The sequence below is a fragment of the Procambarus clarkii genome, chromosome 51 (genome assembly GCF_040958095.1).
Source record: "Procambarus clarkii isolate CNS0578487 chromosome 51, FALCON_Pclarkii_2.0, whole genome shotgun sequence".
In the NCBI taxonomy this organism is placed as follows: domain Eukaryota; kingdom Metazoa; phylum Arthropoda; class Malacostraca; order Decapoda; family Cambaridae; genus Procambarus; species Procambarus clarkii.
The window spans coordinates 32,656,172-32,665,721 of record NC_091200.1 but is presented as its reverse complement, the minus strand read 5'-3'; positions in this window follow the sequence as shown (position 1 = coordinate 32,665,721).

The following is a 9,550-nucleotide window of genomic DNA, read 5'->3' as shown; positions in this document are numbered from 1 at the left end:
GTCGTGGTGTATAGTGAGTATAGTGCATAGAGTATAGTATCGTAGTTTATAGTGTCGTTGTGTATAGTGTTATGATGTATAGTGTATGAACGGTAAACATTTAGTGATCGTGTTTATTTAGTCCAAGGTTGAAATGTTTATTTTTTCCAATGTTGAAAAGTGCATAAAGTTGCTTCTCCTCCCCTGGTGTAGAGCAGTAACAAGTTCTTTCTTCCTTTTTGGGAAGTGTTGTACATGCTGCTATGGCGGTGTGTCCACTCCCAGGATGAGTGGCGTACTGCCCAGTAAACTCGCTCCTCGGGGTAAATAAGAAAGTTTCGTGTGTGTGGCGGGAGACCGCGTCGTACTGGGAGTGTGTTGCCAGGCGCGCGAGACACCCCTGGCCTCGTGGTTCCCGCAGGTCATTAACCCCAACATCTGCCAGCTTGGCCAGCAGTCAGTCTCCTGCAGTTTCGTATAAGCTCTACAAACCCCCAGCACGTATCTACCCAAGCAAGCTAAAAGGTCTAGTATTACATATAGCATATAGCGCTAAATATATCACCAAGGCTGCCAGTACTAGGAGACTTGACCAGGCATACCACTGTCGTTTTAACTCAATGTCTTCATTGAGACTCAATGTCTTCATCGAACATAGAAGGGATTAGTGGAATATAGTGTCGTTGTGTATAGTGTCGTGGAGTATAGTGCTGTGGAGTATAGTATAGTGTCGTGGAGTATAGTGTCGTGGAGCATAGTGTCGTGGTGTATAGTGTCGTAGAATATAGTGGCATGGAGTATAGTATCGTAGTTTATAGTGTCGTTGTGTATAGTGTCGTGGAGTATAGTGTCATAGAGTATAGTGTCATGGTGTATAGTGTCATGGTGTATAGTGTCGTGGTGTATAGTGTCGTGGAGTATAGTGTCGTTGTGTCATGGTGTATAGTGTCGTGGAGTATAGTGTCGTTGTGTCATGGTGTATAGTGTCGTGGAGTATAGTGTCGTGGAGCATAGTGTCGTGGTGTATAGTGTCGTAGAATATAGTGGCATGGCGTATAGTATCGTAGTTTATAGTGTCGTTGTGTATAGTGTCGTGGAGTATAGTGTCATAGAGTATAGTGTCATGGTGTATAGTGTCATGGTGTATAGTGTCGTGGTGTATAGTGTCGTGGAGTATAGTGTCGTTGTGTCATGGTGTATAGTGTCGTGGAATATAGTGTCGTTGTGTATAGTGTCGTGGAGTATAGTGTTGTGGAGTATAGTGCCGTGGAGTATAGTGTCGTGGCGTATAGTGTCGTGGAGTATAGTGTCGTGGAGTATAGTGTCATGGTGTAGTGTCGTGGTGTATAGTGTCGTGGAGTATAGTGTCATTGTGTATAGTGTCGTGGAGTATAGTGTTTTGGAGTATAGTGTCGTGGAGTATAGTGTCGTGGAGTATAGTGTCGTGGAGTATAGTGTCGTGGAGTATAGTGTCGTTGTGTATAGTGTCGTGGTGTATAGTGTCGCGGAGTATAGTGGCATAGAGTATAGTATCGTAGTTTATAGTGTCGTGGTGTATAGTGTTATGGTGTATAGTGTCGTTGAGTATAGTGTCGTGGAGTATAGTGTCATGGAGTATAGTGTCATGGTTTATAGTGTCATGGTGCATAGTGTTGTGGTTGTATAGTGTCGTGGATTATAGTGTCGTGGTGTATAGTATCATGGTGTATAGTGTCGTGGTGTATAGTGTCGTGGTGTATAGTGTCGTGGAGTATAGTGTGTGACGGGAAAGTGTAGACGTGTAGGTGTTCGGCAGTCCTCCTAATGGCTGGTGTCAATGTCTATCACATTTTAGAAAAAAATATCAACTGCTTGGCTGTTGTCTGTGGTAAAGTAAGGGAAGACACACAAAACACATAGTATGAACAATGAAACTTTAATTAACTTTAAAAATTATGAATAAGACAATCCTTGGCTATGTACAGTGCAAACAAACAAGTCAAAAAATATAACATAAAAATTAAGAACAAGGGTGACGTTACTCTACAAATAAAATAAAGACAGAAAAATGATTAACAGGTGCTGAGAATATAGCGCTAGCTGAGAACCTCCACCAATAAACAGAGCGTATATCAGTTGGTTGTTCACAGCTTGAGAGCACAAGGATATTCTGACTTCAATGGCTGGTTCAAGCCCAGACATCGACTTGGTAGAGGGCGCTGAGGTGCAGGTGAGCAGTCGGCGGGTCACCAATCAGAAGAAGGCAGGCTGGAATGGTAGTTTGCTGGTTGACGTCTGTGGCGGGCTGGCATGGAGGGAGTGTGGAGTGGGGGGAGTTTAGGGTACATTTGCCTCCTGGTCAAAACGTTTTGTGCTACTGGTAGACGTATCTTGCAGGTAGCATCTTAGTGTTGTATATATATAAGTAACTTTACGTAGGGAAGAGCAGGCTCAATCTTTCTTGAAAGAGATTACTGTCACAAGTGTCGTTGTGTATAGTGTCGTGGAGTATAGTGTTGTGGAGTATAGTGTCGTGGAGTATAGTGTCGTGGAGTATTGTGTCGTGGAGTATAGTATCGTGGTGTATAGTGTTATGGTGTATAGTGTCGTGGTGTATAGTGTTGTGGTGTATAGTGTTATGGTGTATAGTGTTGTGGTGTATAGTGTTGTGGAGTATAGTGTTGTAGGTAGGACAGTGTTGTGGAGTATAGTGTCGTAGGTATAGAGGTAGGACAGAAGAGAATCCGTTTCAGGGTGATATACTCGAACATAGAAGGGATTACAAGCAAGGCAAGTGAACTAAGGGAAAGAGCACAAGAAGTAAACCCAGATGTAATCAGACTCACTGAAACAAAACTCTCTGGAATCATAACGAATGCCGTGTTTCCCCAGCACTACACAGTAATAAGGAGAGTGAGGAAAGGTAGAGGAGGAGGTGGAGTGGCCCTACTAATGAGAAAGGAATGGAGTTTCAAGGAGATTGCTATCCTGGGCTGCGACGGATTCCGAGACTATATAACAGGCACCATGACAATGGGAGGACCAAGAATAGTAGTAACATTGATATATAATCCTTCACCAAATGACAGAAGACCCAGGCAAGAGTATGACAACAACAACATGGCAGTTAACACAATAAATGAGAGGGCAGCCTCTGCTACCTGCATAAATCGATCCTATCTGCTCATTATGAGGGGGTACTTCAATCACAGAAGGATAACTGGGAGAAAAAGAACTGCATGGAGGTCTGGAAACATGGAGAGCTAAACTATTGGAGGTGGTGATGAAAAACTTTTTAAGCCAGCATACAAGTTGACCCACAAGAATGAGAGGAAATGATGAACCAGCGAGACTCGACCTAGTCTTAACTATGAACGACTCCGACATAAGAGAAATCGCATTCGAGGCCCTAGTAGGAATGAGGTATCAAAGTGTACTGATGTATTAGTATCTGGTCGAAGAAGAGGGTATTCTACTCATGGATGGGACCTGAAAAGAAAAGGCTGGCATTCCAAAAGGGAAACTATGAGCAGATAAGAAAATTCCTAACAGATATTACTTGGAAACAGAGATCCATCGGGGAAAGACAGAGACCGGGGAAAGACGGCCCCTAGACATGATGGACTACATCATGCAGAAGTTTAAGGAGGCAGCAGACAAGTTTGTCCCAGTCCAAAAGAAAAAAAAATAAATGGAGATGAGAAACCCATGGTTTAATCAGAGATGTAAACTAGCCCAGCAACCATGTACAAGGGACATGGGCAAACTATAGAAATAACAGGACACTATAGAGCAGAGAAAGATATCAAAGTGCCAGGAATGAATATGTCAGGGTGAGAAGAGAGGTCAGAAGGACAATACGAAAATGACATAGCAAGTAAGGCAAAGAAATAAATTGCTTTTAATAAATCAGGAGACATCAACAACCACATCAGGAGAAAAACAACAGTGAAGGAACAGGTAATGAAAACTGAGCATAGGAACAGACAGATTCACTACAAAACGACAAGGAAATGTATGAGGAACTCAATAAGAATTATCAGGAGGTCTTCACATTAGAGCAAGAAGAACTCCCAGTGATAAGAGAGGGAATAGTTTAACTAGGCACCACTAAAGGAGTTTGAGATTATCAGTGGGGATGTAAGGAAGCTTTTCCTAGAGTTTGATGTGACAAAGGCTATAGGCCCGGATGGAATATCACCATGAATACTAAAGGAATTTTCAGAAGCAACTTTGACTGCCACTCTCCATGATGTATAACAAATCACTGGTAGCAGGTGAAGTGTCAAAAATTTTGAAGACAGCAAATGTTGTACCGATATACATGAAGGGGGATAGACAGGAGGCACTGAACTACAGGCCAGTGTCCGTAACGTGAACACCATACAAGATGATGGAGAAGATTGTGCTAAAAATAGTTAGTGGAACATCTGGATTGAAGGAACTTTGAAACCAACAGCAGCATGGGTTTCAGGGATGGCAAGTCATGCCTAACAGGATTAATTGAATTCAACAACTAGGCCACAAAAATCAGGCAAGAAATAGAAGGTTGTGCAGACTGCATATTTGTGGATTGCCAGAATGCCTTTGACACAGTACTTCAAAAGAGATTAGTGCAAATTCTGGAGATGCAAGCAGTAGTGAAAGGGAAGTTACTCCATTGGATAAGGGAGTACCTAAGCGAACAGAAGACAGCGAGTCACTGTGAGGGGTGAGACCTCAGATTGACGAGACGTCACCAGTGGAGTCCCACAGGGTTCAGTCCTTGGACCTTTCTGATATACGTAATTATCTCCCAGAGTGGTATAGAATCGTTTCCCCCCTCATTGTTTGCTGATGAGGCAAAAAATTACGAGGAAGATTAAAGCAGAGAATGATAGTAGGAGGCTACAAGATAACCTAGACAGACTGAATGAATGGACCAAGAAAATGGCGACTAAAGTTCAATCCAAGTAATATGAGGTAATAAAACTAGGCAGTGGAAACAGGAGGCCAGACACAGGATACTGAATGGGAAATGAAGTACTCTATGAAACGGACAGAGAGATAGATCTAGGAGTTGATATCACACCAAACTTGTCTCCTGAAGGCCCACATAAAAAAGAATTACATCTGCGGCAAATGCGAGGCTGGCTAACATCAGAACCGCCTTCAGTAACCTGGGTAAGGAATCATTCAGAACCTTGTACACCGCATTTGTAAGACCAATCCTGGAGTATGCGGCCCCAGCAAGGAGCTCGTACTTGTCAAGCACTAGACGAAGCTGGAAAAGGTCCAGAGGTATGCCACTGGCTAGCCCCAGAACTAAGAGGCATGAGTTACGAGGAAAGGCTGCATGAAATACACCTCATGACACTGTAAGACAGAAGAGTAAGGGGAAGACATGATCACTGCCAACAAATTTCTCAGAGGAATTGACAAGGTAGATAAGGATAAAACTTTTAAACACGGGTGGTATGCGAACAGGGAACACAGGTGGAGACTGAGTTACCCAAATGACCCACATTGACGTTAGAAAGAACTTTACTTTTCAGTGTCAGAGTAGTTTAACAGGCAGACTCCAATCACAGTTTGAAATATAGATATGGCAGAACCCAGTAGGCTCAGGAATCTGTACACCAGTTGATTGACAGTTGAGAGGCGGGACCAAAGAGCCAGAGGTCAACTCCTGAAACCCATGTAGGTAAGTACAACTAAGAGAGTACACACACACACCACAGTCCTTCACCTGTTGATTGACGGTTGAGAGGCAGGACCAAAGAGATAGAGCTCAACCCCCGCAAGCACAATTAGGTGAGTACACACCAACCAATTAACACAAAACAGTCAAACTGTAGCCGACTGCTTTCCCCTTCCTGCCCCCTACCCCTTCTACTCCAACCCCCTATCATCGCCTCTCCTCCCCTCCCCTTCACCACCGGCGGTCCGTTGTCGTGGTGAGCAATATGGAGGCCTGGCATTTCAACAGTAAATCATTGAAGTGCCTTCTTGTTGAGTGCGGGCCACTCCCTCCGCCCTCCCCCATTCCCACTTCCCTCTCTACCCCTCTCATATCAGCCCTTTCTCCACACCTTTTTCCCTCCCTCTCCATTTCCCTAACCATGGCCATAACAGGTAGAACAATCACTCAGTCCAGGACCATAACATTCTCTCTTTTTACCCTTGGGCCGAACAAGGATACGTGTTCCAAAGTCTGGGTTGTGTAAATGTCGGGAGGGCAGGCGAGGCCTGTTCTCACAGTTTGGATTGTACCAGTTTTAAGTGCCAGCCTACGGTAGTAAAACTTACCTTTCCGGGAAAGCCTTAACCTGACCTGGGGGTGTCATTGGCTACGAGCTAGGGTGCCCAGGCTGTGGTCGCTGATTCGTTGGAGACCTTCAGGAAGAGGGTAGGGGTGGGGAGGTAGCCATAGGATAGAGTGCCCAGACTACAGGCCTAGTTTATAATGATTGACAATAAACATAGATAGGCAATCTTAGAGGGCAAAAGAAGACTTAGTGGGTGAAGCCAAGAGGCCTACCTTGGAGGAGTCAGCAGATTGTGAGATAGTGTGGTCGTGGATGCAGGAAGAGGTGGGAACACCAGGACTGGGAGGTCAACACCATTGGGTTGTACATTGCAGGGAAAAGGTACAGTGCTCATGAGACTTATGTGCACAGTAATACCCCAGCCATTGTCTCAAGGTAGTAATTATTAGCCTAGGATGTATCGAAATGTCATGTGATTAATAAAGTTTTCCAATTAACTAATTTCCTGTGTCTAGCTAATTTTCCCTCCATATTAATCTGAGTCCTAAAGATCCTAATTATTTTTGGAAGTTTCCCTGTGTCCCTACTTACTTCCTTTTGGAGTATAAGGAGTATAATATATCTCCTTGTCTTTAAAAATAAGTTAAAAAGATCCCATAAATTATTCCCAGTATTTAAATTCCCAGTTCCTACTTACTTGAATCTTACTGGACCCTGTCTTCTCCTGGGGACCAGTTACTCAGTCATACTCACATGTTCAGGGGGAGTTGTGACAGTGTTTTAGATTAAAGCATAGCACCAATCCCCGATTTAAGAATACATTTAACAGAGAATTATTAAGTACACTTTTGGGTCAAAGTGGGAGTTACATGCTGGTGTTATGATCTGGTGTTACAACCCACAGATTAAGTAATTGTATTTAATTTAAATTAGACATTTTTTAAAACTTCATTTGTACGTTTGCTAAAAACATCTACGATTTGATTAAAATTAATGTATTTTTATACATTAAAAAGATTGTGAGATTTTTTTCTTTGACAGGTTATCAAAAGAATTAAGTCCTATTGATGTTATGTTAATCGTAACTACCTCGCAAGAGAGGCAGACCTTAAACAGCAAGAGCTGCCAGTGGCAGCAAGAGCAATCCTATGATTGCTGGCAGCAATCATAGGACCGTGGGAGCAAACCGCCAGGCGAAACCACTCGGGTAACACCTGTCACTTAGGTCGATGGCTCCTCCTAGTTGCCAAACTAATAAAGGGTAGCCGACGGATTCTCACCTCTTATTTATAGATGTGTGGTGCTGTACAATGGACTCGAGCTTTAGATACAGACTTGATATGAACATAAGCAGGCAAAGCGTTGCAGAACATAAAATGTGGGGCAATAATATTGGAAGGTTTGACGTAAACGACTGTTTTCTATAACAAAACAATTTATTCACAAAACAAAACTAAAACTACACACAGTGAATTTACGTTACTTTACTGTCACTCCAGTGGCACATTCAAGAACAGCTAATCAACAGCCTGATGGACCCACGGTATCCTTATCCCGTCATCGCTGACTGACTAATGACACTAACTGAACACTGTGGTGCCCACTGGTGACGCAAGCTTGTAATCAATATTGTCACGGCTTCACGGTGATCAATACTATAATCACAAAAACTTGACTGGCGCTCGCTGCTCTCAACGAGGTACCAAGTAACAAGGCGGTTAAGGGGGCATATCAAAAAATATCGTTATAAATTAAAATTGTTCAATTTGCTTATAAATTTTTTTATGAAATGGGTATAGAAAGGGCTGCAACTGGTCCAAGTTTCACCATCACACCCTAAACAGAAAAGGAGAAAAAAAATACACAACGTATTATGCAACGAATGTTCAACATTCTCAAATAATCTCAGGGAACACATGTGTCAACTAAAATGTCTACTATGTTCTGTAGAAGCACAAACTCTTGTAATAATTGTAATATGTATGTTCAATATATTTATATTTAAAATTTTTTTTATTTTTTTTTTTGCCATTTTGTTTTTCTCGTTTGTTATCAAGGGATTTGCATGAAACTTGCACACCTTGTTCAATGGATGCCTATCTGCAAGGGTGCCAATTATGAACGAAATCTTTCGAAGTCAAGCTCAGCTACAGGTGGCCGAACTTGGATCTTTATTTTACTCTGGAAAGTAATTTACACCTTCAAATTACTTCAGAGCTTTCATTTATTAATCAATTTACATGCAAATTACACCTTATATGTAGCGTTTGTGCTTCTACAGACTCTAGTAGACATTTTAGTCCAAAGTCTATTTGTTGATTTTATAAAAATTTATAAATATCATATATTGCATATTTTTTTAGTAGGGTAACTTTGAAAAATTATATTATTGCACTCAACACTTTTTTGATAAAACTGATCACTAGAATCCTTTATTATGTGCTTAATTTAATATCTGAGTGTTATAGAAATGATTTTAGTTGACACATGTGTTCCCTGAAACTATTTGAAAATTTGTTGCATAATTCGTTGTTTATTTTTTTCTCCTTTTCTATTTAGGGTGTGATGATGAAACTTGGAGCAGCTGCAGCCCTTTCTATAACCATTTCATAAAAAAAATATTGAACCACTTTTAATTTTACATCGATATGCCCCCTTAATCCAAGAATGATAACCCTTTATAAAAATTTTACGTTAACACTTGTCTCTCAGGACAATCAAAACAAAAGTTACTCTAATTGAATTTAAACAATTACGTTAATACACACGTGTCTCAACGACACTTAAATGGCAGCAATAACTCGTAAATCAATTAATTACATCAACTTGAAAGTCAAGCATTCGGTGAGTAATTCCCAATTAATTACTGAATACAACAGCCTATTAATTCAGACGAGTATTGATAAAGCCTACTGTCTCTCAACTGACATTTTACTTCCGGTCTTACGACAAGATTACCTTAACGAGGGTAGACTACTGTACCACACACAAGGTTACAACACACTCCGTGTAAACAACAACATCAACACCTGGTGAATTCACTAAGTGGCGATTACTAATTATCTTTAATTAGCTACGAGTGCTTAATCACTCTGTCCGCAGACAGATCTGATCAGTCCAACGAATTACAGCAGCTTAATTACAGCGCAATTGACTCCGATCATAACAGACCGTCAACCCCTTACGTTAATCACTCAATTAACGACAGCTCGTTAAATCGTTAACACTACGTTAGTCTTCACTTGACAATTCCTCCACTGCGTGAACTTCACGGTGACTGTTGCCGTTACACGACTCTACGTTAATCACAACAATGTTCAACAAAACAACAATGACCTCGTTAA